General features: G+C 37.0%; 1 long non-coding RNA gene across 2 annotated transcripts in view; it reads left to right on the forward strand.

Moving 5' to 3' along the window:
* LOC139077365 (uncharacterized) overlaps positions 1 to 14,947 on the forward strand; it is a 29,030-nt gene extending 14,083 nt beyond the window's left edge. Inside the window, exons 2-6 of one of the 2 annotated variants that reach the window (XR_011529812.1) lie at positions 3,082 to 4,860; positions 6,496 to 6,680; positions 6,993 to 7,030; positions 7,500 to 7,755; positions 12,335 to 14,947. This is a non-coding gene — a long non-coding RNA (uncharacterized lncRNA). The remainder of the gene's footprint in view (positions 1 to 3,081; positions 4,861 to 6,495; positions 6,681 to 6,992; positions 7,031 to 7,499; positions 7,756 to 12,334) is intronic. The other variant, XR_011529813.1, reaches the window with a different exon arrangement.
* Positions 14,948 to 16,340: the final 1,393 nt, after the last annotated feature.

The following is a 16,340-nucleotide window of genomic DNA, read 5'->3' on the forward strand; positions in this document are numbered from 1 at the left end:
GGTTAAAAGATTTTAAAATTTGAATAAAATATAGTAATTGAGAACATTCTCTATTTAGAAGATTTTTTTCTGAGTTTACCAAGAACCTCAGCAACTGTATAAAACTATTTTCTCAATTAAAAAAATATTATAATTCATAAAGAAGAGTCCAATAAAGAGGTAAAATTTCAATTTTATTAAACAAAATATATATCTTTGGAAAATAATGTGGAAGTGTCATGGAAAATTTTGATCTATATTTGGAATATACATTGGAAAAGCATACACACACACATTTCAGACAATATCAGTGATATGCTGTTACAGAAAGATATGACTAACAAATGGATTAAGTTCATTTAATGTTCAGATAATTACTACAACAAAATCTATTTGCTTCAATCTATTTGGATGTATATTTTTATTTTTTATAGAAAACAAAGTACTTTTTGCAAAGAGATATTTTGTAGGTGCACCAATATACTGATCAATAAATAAATATTTCAAAATTTACATAACTTTAATTACTTTTAGTGCACTTTTAAAATTCAAAATGATCTCGGTTTGGATGACAAAATCATATAGTCACTTTATATGATCAAAACCACAGCACACGTGGGAAGCTGCAATATGATTGTATTAGTTTTTGGTCGCTGTGTAACAGATTACCACAAACTAAGAAGCTTAAAGCAACATACGTTATTATCTCACAGCTCTGTCTGTCAGGAGTCTGGGCATAGCCCAATTGGGTCCTCTCCACAGCGTCTCACAAGGCTCTGATCAAGGTTGTATTCTTAACCGAAGGCTTGGCAGGGGAAGAATCCACTTCCAAGTTCATTCTGGTTGTTGGTAGAATCCATTGTTCTGTGGCTATACCAATACAAGTCCTGACATTTTACTGGGTGGAGGCTGGAAGCCACTCTCAGGTCCTAGGGGCCACTCATACTTCCTTGCCATGTGGGCTTCTCCAATGTGGCCACATACTTCATTGAGCCCACAGGAAAGTATCCAGCTCCAGTTGGCGAAGTCAGCGCCTCAGATGATGTAATGTAATCACAGAAATGACATTCCATCACCTTACTCCACCAGTCAGAAGCAAGTTCAGATTCTGCCCACAAAGAGAGGGGGTTACACAAAGACGCGAACCCCAGGAGATGGGAATTGCTGAGTGTCAACATAGGGATGGCCTGTGACAAAGACGATATTAGATATTTTAAAATAAGAAAATGAGTGTGCTGGCGTATGATCGCATATTATTCATACATTGCAGTAGTTTTAAAATATGTCCTCAAGTTCTTTGGTAATCCTGCCCTGAGAGGTCGTGTCTTTGTGTCCTCTCCTTGATCCAGGGCCAAGCTTAGTTGACTTCTTTCTAACAGAATGCTGTGGAAGTGATGTGTTGTGACTTCTAAGACTAGGTCAGGAAAGACTATGCAGTTTTTGCCTGATTCGCTTCCAACACTCGCTCTTTGGAAGTACCTCCTGGGGAACCCAGCCACCATGCTCTGAGGAACCCACATGACATGGTGAGGTCACGTGTAGGTACTCCAGTCAATGGATCCAGCCCAGATGCGAGAATGTGAGTGGAGCAGCCATCTTGGAAGTAAGTCTCCACGGCCCAGCTGTTCAAGGCCACAGCCTTTCCTAAGTCTTCCCAGCTGAGGCTCCAGACATCGTGGACCAAGGAAGATTTGTCCCCTCTGTGCCCTTTCCTACTTCCTGATCCACAGAATCCACGAGGGTAATAAAATGGTGCTGCTTATAGCTCTAAACTCGAGGTGGTTTGTTACACAGGAAGAACAAGTAGAATGTATATTGAGGTCTTGTGTGTGATTTTTTTTTAATATCATAAGATCAGAAAACTGATATAATTCAAAATGTCTCTGGCAAAACTATGAATTAAAAAAATGGAAAGTTTGGGAACTTCATAGATTGGCATTTTAAAATCTTCTCAAGTATATTTCCCTATGTATTTTAATTACATACGCACTTAATTCTTTTTTCAAATTTGTTATCAGCAATTAGTTCATGAAGTTTCTATCACTAGAAGCACAATTTTGCATTAAACTATTGTCTGCCAAGTTAAGCATTTTACATTTAAAACAGCTGTGACATTCTATTTACTATGTGGATATTGAAAATCAATAACAAACACTCAAATACACATAGCCCATAACTAAAGCCAGTTGTTAACATGGGAAAATATTTAAATTAAATACTACCAACTAAATGAAAAATATATTAAAATAACATGTTATGCATAAAAAGTAAAATGTTATGTGTGAAATGCAGTAACTCTCGATCAGCAACAAAATGTGGGTATCATTTGCTTTTCCACAATTTATTTGGGTTTTATTTCAAGGTCAAGTTGCAGCATTTAGATGTTATGAATAACGTAAGATCTTCCTTGGAACGTAACAAAAGGAAGTAAAAATATTGTGATTTTTGGCTTTCATTACAAACACCATGTCAATAAACTTAACAGTACTTTAATAAAGAAATTCTGAAAAAATCTGGGAGTCATGCATACTTTTAGAATGTACAAAATATGATGCCTCTATGAGACTTCCCCTTTCATCACAAGAGTACTAAAAGCATATTAAAATAAATGGTTAAACATGATTTACAGCTGTTTTCTATCTAGGAAGACATTGCTTCTTCCATAACAAAACAGTTGTTACATAAGAATTAATCCCAGATTTTCAAAACTGCCATTGCAAAGGGTACAGAAGTTGTTAAGAGGGAATTGAAACACAAGATATACTAAGGAGTTGTAAAAGGAAGAGGTTGTAAGAGCCCGGGGCTCATGGCCCAGAAAACTACACGTCTGGACTCTATGGGAATGCCCCAAATCTTTGAAATGCCTGCACTCATTCCATTATCTTTGAGGGATGGTGGAAAGCAACTACCAATGACCATGGTAAAAGGAAGTCATTATTTTCAAAACTAAGGGCTTACAATATAAATTCCAGGTAAGACGCTAACTCAAATTAGAAATGGGACAGTTTGTAAGTACAGAAAATAGAAATGTTATTCATTATGGCCAGCACAGCATCACAAAAATGTCATTTTAAACTAAACCCATTTTCTTTTTTTTGACAGGCTTATTAGCCTGGTCAGACAAGGAAATGGAGTTGAGTATCTGGATATTTCACCTTAATAAGACAAAACTCAGAAAAGAGCATGAAAACTAAAAGGAAATGTCCGGGGAAATCCCTTGTGGAAGAAGGAGCAGACTGGTGCTGTCTGACTACAAAGATGAGGATTTGGATCAGGTGTCCTGCATGTACAGAACACGTCCTGTATGACAGACTTATTTTTCTGCCACAGTAATTGATGCTTAAATCACTTAAATGACAACATTAGCTGAAAGACACAACTTCACAAATAAAGATCTGGACGATCTTTTATGTTTCTCCTGCAGTTTTGGATGAGGGAAGATCAACAGGGGGCACTGATAACTAAAAGCACTTATTTTTCATATTCAAAGAAAGGAAAGAAAAAGACTTTGTTTTTAGCCAGAGTGCTAAGTCGTGACAAGTAACCACCATTGAGTTGAGATAACTTCCCATATGCGCACATGCTCTAGAATCAGCCAGTCAACAGCAGTCTGGCTGTGGAAAGTTAGACAATGAACGATAGCCCAAAACTTTTGAAAGTCAGCCAACCAGGGACGAGTCTAGACAACAGCCAATCAGCCAGCACCTCACTCTGGTGACTTTGAAGGTCAGCCAATCCACAGCAGCCTTACTCCTGTGCCCTACACTAACACAGCTAAGTCCATCAAAAACACGCCCGTTGCTGAAAGTGCACCAATCCTGGAACGGCAGGCTTTCCAAAACGTTACAGAAGATAACCTCTGGCTTTGCACTGGTGTCTTAAAATACAGGCAAACGGGAAGTTAACCATTTTTTGTATCAGATATCGGTCATAATATTGTTAGCTTGGAACTCTGATGGTTCAAGCCAATTACAGTGAGCTATGAGTTTGCACTCCTGAAATAACAGATGCACTGATGCGGCTGCAAGATTATCAAATGGAATCTTTTCAATTCTTGCAGTGCTTGCTGTTATCTATTTTTTATTTGTGTATTTGTACCCCAAAATGCAAGGGTACATTTCGTGATAAATTTTCTGAACGGTGGACGTACATTAAACAAGGAAAAAGAATTATTGAAGCTCTTTGAGCAGTATACATTTGTTAATTCAGTGTTGAAAATGATGGAAAGTCAGACACAGGCCAGCATATTCCAGCTGAGATCTTCAATTAGTGCCAAAGAAAGAGAGAAATTACAAAAATTTTTTTATGAAGAGAAATTCAGATAAAGAAAAGTTGTAATGGCCCTTCCCACTAAATTATTTCGTCATTCTTTCAGCTCAAATAACTGAATGCCTTACTACCAGAAGTATTTTCTGATTCCAAAATTGCAAGCAAATCTTCAAGTGCCAGGACAAAATCTACCGCAATAATTTAAAAAAAGTATTGACTCTATTATTATTATAGAGATTATCTAAGATATAAATATCTCACTTTTTACAGCATAAACCGTGGACACAAGTAATCACAATGCAGAAAAAATTTTCCCTTTGCCCATGCAATATTTTTCTATGAAAAAGTCTTGTTTCTAAGATGGAACTTCAGAAACAATAGAAATTTTGGCAGACTCTCTTATTAAGTTAGCAGTTAGTGAGAAAAAATGTACTGCTTTTGGTGGATGTAATACGAATATAAATTTGGAGAATGTTTGCTTAAAGGTGAAAACAGTGTTTATTCAAAGTTGAAGCAAAACATGAGCGATTCTTTGGAAGGAGTTGGCTGTTCTGTCCATATTCGGATAACGCTCCTGGAGCATCATTGGATGTCCACCCTATTGACATTGAAGTAAGTGTTATAAAATTATTCTCTCACTTCAGCATTTGTTTTGTTCAAACTGAAGGATTCAAGAATTTTTGTAATTACTTTGGCCTTCAGCGTTCTTTAATTCTCTCACATTCAAAACCCTCGTGGCTCTCTTTAACAAAAGCAGTTGAGAGAATCCTCAATTTCTTTGAAGCTCTGAAATCTGTTTTAATTCTGAAAAGGCCCTCAAAATTCTTGTTGACATTTTTAATAATCCATTATATGAAGCCTAGATGATTGCTTTAACAATGGTATCATGCAAATTGAAAAAAGAACAAACAGTGTTGCTGAATTATTCCTGTGCTTAAAGGAACTAGTTGAATGTATTAGAAAAAGAATTAATGAAAAATGTTCAGTGTCAAGGCTATTCTTAAAAGAGGCAACAGCACTTATGAATAGGAAAATAGATGCTGATTTGAAGAGTGTAATTGTTAAGGTACTAGTCATGACTATCTTTTGAAATACATTTCATCCCTTAAAGAATTAGATTCTTGTATACGGATATTAGAAAATACTCTTCCAGCATGAGAATATGAAATCATATGTGTAATGCTGAAGAGGAATGGAATAAAAATAGATAACAATGCTCATTTTTGTTAGTGAACGACATTTTAAAAAGTTGTTGATCAAGATATGCAACATTATCTTGAAGAATGCAAAACCAAGTTTTGCCATGAAAAATAGTGTCATGTGCTTCAACAAATCAAATCGAAAGTCCTTTCTCAGAGTTGTGAATTTTATGCCAGTAAGTGCTCAGTATACTACCTCGTGATGCTAATGTTGATGGTTTTCTCATTAATGAATGCTCAATGGACCAAAGAACAAAATAAGCTGGATATGAAAATAGTAGAAACTATTGTACAGTGGAAATGGAGCATAATTGTAACTGCAAGGAATTTGATAAGCAAGCTGTGCAAAACAAGGAACCGTTCCATACAGCCACATCAATGGGGAAATAGTTAAAGAAAGAAGTATGTAACTTAAATATTTATAATTTATTGCAGATAAATAAGACATAATTTTCAGTATAGACATGCCCTGTGGAAATTTTATTTTATCTGAATGTAATATACATAGCTAATTAGAAATAACTCAAATTTAACTGGGCATCTTGTATTTTGATTAGCTAACTCTGGCAACCCAAATGGCCACAGATAGCAAAACCTTAATGCCAAACACTTGTGAATGAGACCTGTGTTGTGAATTATGTCCACAGGTCAGGTGGCTGGCACTGCTGATCTGGGCCAGCCTTGCTAATCAAAGGTGGGCTTTCTCCAGCATCTGTATTCACTTGGTGGGAAAGCTAAGGGCTGGTTGTTTGAGGATGGCCTCACTCGTTTGTCTGGCTGTTTGCTGACTGTTGACTATGACTATTGGGTGCCTGGGCCAAAGCAAGTCCCAGGTTTAATCCAAATTCAAAGGGTAAAGATATTAACTTTACTCCTTGAAGTTACTGAGTCACACTGCAAAGGGGATGAATATAGGAATAAATGGAGAATCGCTGCCATTTTTGAAATAAACTTACCACAAAGGGATTCAAGTGGTTTAGCTCTAAAAACTATTTTTTTCTTAGTAAGTCAGCACACATTCTAATTATAAAATGTTCTTGATTAAAAGGTGAGTTGGGGGTCTGGCCCCACAGCCAAAAGTGGTTAAAGTTCCACGCACTCCACTTCGGTGGCCCAGGTTCATGGGTTCGGATCCACTCATCAGCAGTGCTGTGGAGGCATATGAAGTAGAGGAAGACTGAAGATTGGCACAGATGTTAGCTCGGGGCAAATCTTCCTCACACACACAAAAAGGTAAACTGGAGAAAAATTAATGTTTAAGAAAATCGACTGGGATGTTAAGCACTGATTTTGAGCAAATTTCTTAACTAGTATGTTTTATAGTATTAATTTCTAATATTAAATAAAGGCTATACAATATAAATATTTAAATCATAGGTAATACAACTTAAGCTTTATAATATAAATAAACTATAAGTAATATGACTTAAGCTTAGTATGTTTTCTTATTGTTTTGGCAATTATTTTCCTATACATTCTTTTCAATCTAGACAAATGCAATCTATTCAGTCCTCATGTTTTCCCCTTATATGCCTTTCCTCATAGTTTCCATGAAAGTTTCTTCATTTTAAAAGAAGATAAATGTGAGTAATATCTTATTACTAATATATCTATGTTATGTATCTAAAAACTTTTTATTTGGCTCTAGATCTGTTGCAGGCTAAATAAAAATATACAAAGATTACAGTAAAAGAATATCTTTAGTCAAATAATGAAATCAACAAAATCTGCAGAGCACGGAGTAGTGTAGAGCTGGCATTTTATATTTGACCCTCTGGTGCCAAAAGAAATTCATAGATCTTTTAGTTTGAGAACAATTTGACTTAGTTAATTTGGGGTGGTACTTGAGAACTTAGTTTATTTAGGTTATAATTTATTCTAGGTTTTATCTGTAGTTAGCAAACTCCATTTTTAACTATAGGATAGGGAGATGTTTGTAAGCACTCTTGCTACCTGTGTGTATCTATTCATGTCAGGGATTCTCATTTCTCAATTCGGGAGATGTGTGATTGTTTGCCATTTTAGCTGACATAATCGCTTGTGTTCCCTCAGCACAGGAATGTACAGATTCTGAATGCGAAACTCTTCTCAGTGGTCTTGGTGTTTGATTCATTCACTTTATGATTTGGGGACAGAAAATGTCCACGCCACCAGCTTATTCAATTTTGTGTCGCCATGGAAGCTCTTCTTGTAGAAGTATTGGTGGTGTCCTCCCCATGGCCCATCATTGAGTTTAGTCTTTTATTACATCTCACCAGTCTGAAAGTTCTTAGGACACTGAGCTTGCTTAACCTGGAAAAACGAAAAGGTATAGAGCATGTTTATGTTTCTCAAAAATTTCCTTTAAAAAATCAGTAATTTCTCTTGTAGTTTATGATTTCTCCAACAAGAACGTTCCACTTTTTCCTTTTTTTTTTTGGTTGAAGATTAGCCCTAAGCTAACTGCTGCCAATCCTACTCTTTTCGCTGAGGAAGACTGGCCCTGAGCTAACATCCGTGCCCGTCTTCCTCTGCTTTATATGTGGGATGCCTACCAAAGCATGGCTTGCCAAGCAGTGCCATGTCCGCACCGGGCATCCAAACCGGTGAACCCTGGGCCGCCGAAGCTGAACATGCGAACTTAACCCGTGCGTCACTGGGCCGGCCCTCTACTTTTTCTTAATAGGGGCAAACTAAAGAGCAGAGGCACAGTAAGCCTCTTGGTCTCATCCTGTATCGAAGTTAGACTGTCTCAGGGAAAGCAGTCAATAAAACAACGTAACTTGATTTTATTCCGTAAGTACATACAGAAGTATATTGATTCAGTATCTATTTCCAGAGACAGGTAGTTTGTTGGGTGTCTAGAGAGTTTGGTAGGGAGAAAGGTCATTCATAAAATTGTCTCATCCAAAATTTTCCTCTCCTTTTTTTCTTTTAAAGGAGGAGAAAGGTCAAGTGGGGCAGGGAGCTGGCCCAGATGCTGCGGGTTCCCCCACCAGTATATGTTTTATCTGCAGAGCTCTTTGCCAAGTTTCCTACCAACAAAGCAGCTCTGAAATAAGAACCCTTGAGTCAATTCCTCGGAAAACAAATATTACATATAAATTAGTTTGAGGCAAAGAAAATCATACACATTCTTTAACTTCTACAGTTATTTTGAAACAAAACAAACCCCTCCCACCTCTGCCAAAGTATACAGCAAACACACATAACCAGCTAGGTTTTAAGCCTTAAGGCTGAATCTATATTTCTAGATTAGTTTCAATTAGCTTTTGTGTTGCTCAAGTTTTCTAGGTTTATATTTTATAATTTTCAAATTACATCTTCAAAGATTGTGCATTTAGTTTCCTAAAGCTTTTGATTAAGACAAAAGAATTTTTAAAATATTAGTGTAGAAACTGTGATACTTATACTAGGGGGACATATTAAAAACATGACAAAAAAAAAACAGTGGAAGTTTTAAGGGCTACTGGCATAAAAGCTTGCAGTTTTAAGGGTCTTTTTTTTTTCAGTTTTTAAGTTAATAATCAATGAAATGTTTTCCTTGAAAACATTCCAGTTGACGGAAAACCTAAATGTACAGAACAGTTATTAGGATGAGACGAGCTATGAAGATTTCACCCTCTCTGAATGCAGGAAGGTATATTACTATTTTATGATCACTAACATTCATACAATGGGCACTACATTACAGAGAGTATTCTAAGCATTTTTACATGTGTTAATTTTCAACAGTTCTGTGTATAAAAGTGACCATTTTAAAAAATGAGGAAACTAAAGTACATAGAGGTCAATTAGCAAAAGATCATGTACTGTTGTTTATATTATTTAATGTGTTGATATTTAAACCCATAATGTGATCTGCATGTGAACAGGGAGATCTGCCATCCAGATCCTCCCAATGGAGAATTTGTAGCCCCAGCTGCTAGAAGTGCTGTTGGCAGAGAGCCTTCAGCTGGCGCTGCTTGCAAGGATGGCCTCAGTGCAGAGAGCAGCACCCTCCCCAGGGAAGCCGATCTCCAGTGACTGATGGAGACTGGGGTAAAAAGACTTGGCCATTCCATCCAAATGGGCCAATTCTGGCTGCCCATTCTGGCTCCAGAGGCTGTTGTCAGGCTTACATTGCAGCTTGAGTATTCCCTCTACCCTGTCTTGCTTCTCCCCCTTCCCTTCCACAGGTATGGATTCCAAGAACACCTCCTAATAAATATATTACGCACTAATCTCCAGTTCAGAATCTGCCTCTCAACACTGGAACACTGCGTAATAATGAAACACATTTGTGTCTGTGACTTACATTTCTAATTACTCTATATAATGTTTCAATGAACATCCTTGTACATATATATGTAGGAATTGGTGAAAATTAATATTCTAATGGATATGATTATTTTTTATTTGATGGCTAATTTTGCTTTGGTTTAGTATTCCATGTTATGTCATAAAGACTTATCATATCTTGATTTAGAAAAGCCACAACAGCTCTCTAAGTGTAATAGTAAATCTTTTGAGATTGGTGATCTGCTTATCTGTTCTCTACATTGCCGGTTTCTGCAGTGACGAGTGATCGGAATTGCCACTGCAGAAATCCTCTGAATCACCGCCCCAAGCCCCTGACTTAGAAATCCATTTCAAATGTTTTACTATTGTCTTTTTCATAAATCATTCCTGTTACATAAACCTTGGGATTATGTTTTCATCAATGTCATATGTGCTTTGCAATTTTCCTCCAGCAAAATAATAATGCAGTACAACTTTTGCTGTATCCTTTCTGAAATAGATGAATAATATAAGGAATTCATTTTATAATTTTGTTTGGGGTAGACTGAAAAGGTGCAGGTTATTGAAGGGCTGGTCATCTCATAGTGAGAGAAATAAGAAACAAGAATTCAAGCTCCTGAGTGAAGTTCATCTCTCTGATTAAAGCTTTGGTTGAAGAACATTTTAAATAGAAAAGATAATATTTGAGATATCTAGGGGTTTTTTTCATAAACATATCTCCATATTGGGACAAATAACCTATTAAAGAATGTAGGAAACGATCTTTTTATATTTTATATCTCTAATGAACCATCCTACATTTAGAAAGAGAGACTAAGAACCACGAGCTTTCACAATCAGTTAGTGGCAGAGGCAAGATCTGAACCCAAGTAATTCAGTTCCTGGTCCAATGTCCTTTCATTAGCCAGTCAGTGTTTCCTGGACCGCCTAACCATAGTTCTTCATTTAATATTTTGTACAGTATGAACCAATACTAAGCAAATTTTTATAAGAATTTTTTGGCAGGTATCCTAAAAAAAGGATAATCTGTATTTCTACATCAAAGAATGAGTCTAAAGGCCTGGCATCTCAGCCCAGTTGGGGACAATGCCAAAGACCATTCTAGCACCAGAGCTCCCTGTGGGTCAACTGTGACCATCACAAAGCCTGACTTTTCCCTCTACTCATTCCCGCTTTCTTCCCCTCCCTTTCCCAGGTGTTGATCCCAAGAAGAGTCCTTAACAAACATCCTACATGCTAAACTCCAGCTCAAAAATCTGCTCCTTTCAATGAAAACTAAACTATTGGTGGTGAGCACGATGCATTCTATACAGAAACTGATATATAATAATGTACACCTGAAATTACACGATGTTATAAGCCAATATGACCTCAATAAAATAATTAAATTTTTAAAAATCTGCTTCTTTGAGAACGCAACCTGCAAGAGATAAGGTTCTTTGAAATCTAGTTCTACCTGTTGCCATTAAACATTTGTAAGTTGAAGAGAAAGCCAGCCTTCCTGCCCCTCCAATTCTGACTTCTACTTTCATATGAAAAACAGTATTTTCAAAAAGACTTTTGTTCTTTTAATGCAGCTAACTCTAACCCTCTGCCTGGTAGACCAAGATCATTTTCTATCTTCTTAGTATACGTTAACTTACTTCTTATTTTAGTTAAACATCTAGGATATAAATCTTGGCATTCTCCCCAGTTTTCTCAGATACTATTCAGTGTTTGTCCCCTTCTAAGCCATTTCCTTGGTCAACTAGAATCTACTGCTACCACTTAACTTCTGACCTTCCTTCAAAAGTCTTATAGTGTATCTTTTGCTATTTCCTTTATGGGACACGATTACGTGTACAGTTACATATATCATCTTTGGAGAAAGTCAACACCCTGCACTTGTCTTTGCTGGAAATAAATTCTAAGTTTACTGGTCAATATGTCAGTGGCTCCAGAGAAGTTTGTGGATGTTTAGTTTCTGTTCCAGACTGAAAAGAAACCCTGCTGACGTTTGTGTATTTCTGCTGGGAATCAGACATTCTTTAGATAAAGGTACTGAGAATGAAAAAGAATTTAGAAGAGGGCACCAAGCTAACTCAAATCCAAAGAAAGTTTATTTTAGGGCAGCCAAGAAGACCAGTCAAAGTAATTGCGTCAAAATAAAGGGGGGAAAAAACCCCAGTACATCATGGTAAGGCAACTCTTCTTTTCCTATTTTTTTTCATCCAATGTACATGTGGAAATTAAGGAAAAATATCTATCTTCTTTCCAGTCGCACCTAAAATAATTTCTGAAACTCACACTGTGGAAACTCTAGAGTATTATAAAATGGCTTGCATGACAGCTCTTAAAGTTGAGTTTGAGCGTATTGAAAAGTACTAATATACATTATGTGTGGAAATGTGTAGATGTATTATATAAATAAATTTCACTAAAAATGACCATATGCTATGGACTAAATCTTATCCCTCCCAAATTCATATGTTGAAGCCCCAACCCCTAATGTGATGGTATTTGGAGACGGGGCCTCTGGAAGGTAATTAGGTCAGGAGGGGAGAGCCCTCTTGATGATATTAGTGCCCTTCTAAGAAGAGACAATATCCATCTCTCTCTCTCTCTCCTTCTCCCTGATGCATACACAGGATGCAGCATGAAGGTAGCTGTCTGCAAACCAGGAAGAAAGCCTTCACCAGATGCCAAATCTGCTGGCACCTTGATCTTGGACTTACCCGCCTCCAGAGCCGTGAGGAATAAATGTCTGTCGTTTAAGCTGCCCAGTCCATGATATTTCTTATAGCGGCCCAAGTTAACTAAGACACCATAATTAACATATTTTTACAAGATGGACTAATTCTAATCACGTGCACGTAATCTTTCTAGTTTATGAAATTTCTGTTACAGTTCTTTCTTCTGATTAATTTAAGATTTGGAGATATCTGTGAGTTTTGTATTTTTGTCATTGTTGTTAACCCATCTCAGTGTAAAGAAAGTTTGGGTTTTTATTATGTTCAAATTCTATAGATTACTTAATATTTAACTTTCTAACATTTAATCTTAAGATTAGAATTATAAAACTTCAAGAATATTTACAATGAGAAACATATCATTCAGCCCAAGCAATATCGACAAATACCCCCACTGAGGAGCAGTTTCTCTATTAAATATGAGATGGAAAACTTCGTACTATATTCTAATGAATAACTTTATGAATAGAAATAATAATCATGAACTATATTTTATTGCCATTTATCAAGGGCACATTTCATTTTGGATTGGCTTTGATGTAAACCAGGCAGTGGTTTTCTAACACCAGATTATATGTAAATGGTTGGTTGCAGTTTTGTAAAAGTGAGAAGAAAAAAAAAAGGAAGGAAGCATGTATATCTCCTCCGCTTTCTCCTGTAAAATTTACAATATGGTTAAAACCCACAGAAACAAAGAAAACAGGAGAGGAGATGATAGCAAGGTGATAGCAACAAAAGGTTGAAATGTGGAAGGTGTACAGAGGAGGGCTAACCACCCCAGCACATCAGAGGAAAGCCAATCCAAAGCCAGCAGCTGGAGTAGCACTGCAGACGCTGGTAAGATGCCAGGGCTGCAGGCACCTGGTGCCTCTAAAAAGTCTGCATGCAGATGGAGCGGAAAATGGGGAGTTTGCAGGAAATCTTCGTAAGAAGAATTCCCAACTCGGTTACCTGATCCAGTGCACTTAGGATGGCCAGACTTTTGTGGAATGTCTTGGACTGAACATCAGGGAAGGATTTAGCCATAGACTATTTCTGAAGAATAGTATCAAGTAAATCCTGCTCAAAAGCCAACTATTGCATCATAGGTACATTCCGTCTCTATTTAAGTCCTTGTCTACTGTCTACACAGCCAGACAACTCCTTCCCTAACACACTATCGGAAGAGTGGAAGCACACTCTGGGGGAGTAGGGGGCTAAGCCAGGCGGTCTCTTGATTCAGGGTCAATAGGCAGAGATGAGTGTGGGGCATCAAGATGAATACAGGAAGTTTAAGAGAAAATTGGCATAGTGACTGGTGAGACCCTTCCAGCCACCCCCCACACCATGCTTGAAACAGCAGTATTTAGACTTATATTCCCTTGAAATTTTCTTAAGAGAAAAGGCTTACAGAACTCAAAATTTAAAAATATCCAACAAAACAGCTGGGAACATTTCTGTGGTAGAGTATAAAAAACTATAAAAAAAATTATTTAATGAAAATAGCAACTTAGTCTTCTCCTCCCTGCATCTTGCAGTGTGACATTGCAGAGCTTCTCATCAAGAAGCGGGGACAATTTCCCCACCCATTGAATGTGTGGTAGCTATGTGGTTTGATTTGGCCAAAGGAACATTAGCAAACATGATACAAAACAGATGCTTAAAAACCATTCGCGCACTGGAGTTTGCTCTCTTGGTGCACTTGGAATCCTGAGACAACCATGTGAACAAGCTCATTCTAGCCTGCTGGAAGGTGAGAGGAAGACAACAAAGATGCCCCAGCCAACGGCCTATCAACCGCCACACAAGAGATCATAGATCATCCAGCTACCAGTCAACATGGCAGTTGATCAAAAAAGCATGAGCTAACCCAGAGAGATCAGCTGGGCCAGCTCAGACTCCACCTGAACCACAGAATCATGAGCTAAATAAGTGATTTATTATTTTAAGCTACTCATTTTGAAGATGAATTATTTCACAGCAAAAACTAACCGGTACACTGGCTGACCAATCTATTGTAATACTCAGCATGGAATAAGACCCATTTTTGGACGTGGAACTTCCTATCAGCTTTGCGGGACCTAATTTTGACCAAGGGAAAAAAAAGTCAAGTACAGTCTTAACTCACAGATGAGAAAAACACTTATTTAAAAAATTTGTTTTATCTGTGTCTTAGTTTTCTAAGAACTAGGATATAACAAAACTAGCAAAGACAAAAGAATAAAACATTATAAAAACTTATTTAATGGCCTTGGAGAGATGAGAGATGATATTTCACTATGTAACATGAAGAGAAAGTTATAAAAGCAGAACCTTTAAGAATAAAAACGTGCTATTGGAATTTTTAAAAATGATAGCAGAAATGGAAAACCGAATAGAACATTGGAAGATATAATTGAGAAAACCTGCTAGAATAAAAAACAGTAAGACAAAGTGAAAAGCAAATGGAAGGGAAAGGAGAAAAAAATTTGAGAATCAGTTTAAGAAGCTGAGCATGAATAATAGACATTTAAGAGAGAGAGAGTAGAAAAATACAGAAGAAATTATCAAAGAAATCATTCAAGATTTTTTTCAGAAGTTAAGAACACTAATATTCCAGATTAGTGCACTATAGTTTTAAAAAGACTGAGGTAGGGCATATAACTTTGAAAGCTTACGACTGTAGAAACAAAGATCCTAAAAGCATACAGAGAGGAGAGGAAAGGAAAAAAAATGTTCATAAGTAAAATTTCTGGAGTAAGAATGTTATTGGACTGCTGAATGAGTAACTTTTTAGATTACTGGAGATTAAAAAGCTAAAGATCGTTGAAAGTTAAAAAGCACTGAAAGCTAAACACCTTAAAAATGTGGAAGGGAAATAATTCTCAACTAGACTGATATACCTAGTGAGCCTATATCAAATGTGACAATGACCTAATGACATTTGCAGGCATCAAGATTTTAAAGTTTTTACTGCCCATGCAGCTTTTCCCAGGAAGTTATCAGAGATGTTTCCTCAAAAGAGGAGATAAAACAGGAAGGGAGGAAAACATGGATTCCAGGAAACAACGAATCTAACACAGGATGATGGAGACCGTCAGCAGGCATCCTGAAGCAAGCTGACACACTTGGGGTGAGAAGGGGGAGGACTCCATAGCGATGTCGCAAAGAAGATGAAATTGATACAACATTGGATGCATTGGGAACATGTGGAGGAGGATGGGAGAGAACTTTCATGCTGGGTTCCGTATACTCATTTATTATGAGGTTGAATCCATGTAGCACCTGTAGTGAAAACGTTTTAGTATAGAAGAATTGTGCTGTACATGCAGTAAATGCAAACTTCCTATAAATTAGTGTCTCCAAAAAAATGAGACTTTGCTTTTAACATGAACTGTAAATTATATTTTTACAGAGCCAATAAGGCTACTGATTTTAAGATGTTTCAAATTCAAACCAAAGTTTCAAGAGTGGGGGGATCCTGTAGGCTGCATATATTTAAATGTGGTCAGTTACATGCATTGATTCCTCCACGAACCATGGAGTTAATGAATACCTTATGATGAATTATTCATACCACTATAACCATGAGCGTCTTCCCCAGGAGAAAATCATTCTATAAAGACACTAAGGGGATGGTTGTCTGCCAAAAGCCAAGATTTTGGGACAGCCTTTCAGAAGCGGTGCTGTCCCAAGGACAGCCAGCATCCTGCTTGGTACCCACAACGCCCGGCAGCATAGTGCATTTCCCATGAAGTCCCCTGATTCTAAACTAGAACAAAGGATACTGCTGTCAGAACAATTGTCTTATACATTTAGATGTAAGAATTTATTGATTTCCTCTGTCCCGTTACTGGGCACCACCTCCACAATTCACTCTGGAATTGATTCATGTGTTCTAAGTACAGTATGAGAAATAAATGAAGACAGTTTTAAATATACATAA

The sequence above is a fragment of the Equus przewalskii genome, chromosome 19 (genome assembly GCF_037783145.1).
Source record: "Equus przewalskii isolate Varuska chromosome 19, EquPr2, whole genome shotgun sequence".
NCBI classification, from domain to species: domain Eukaryota; kingdom Metazoa; phylum Chordata; class Mammalia; order Perissodactyla; family Equidae; genus Equus; species Equus przewalskii.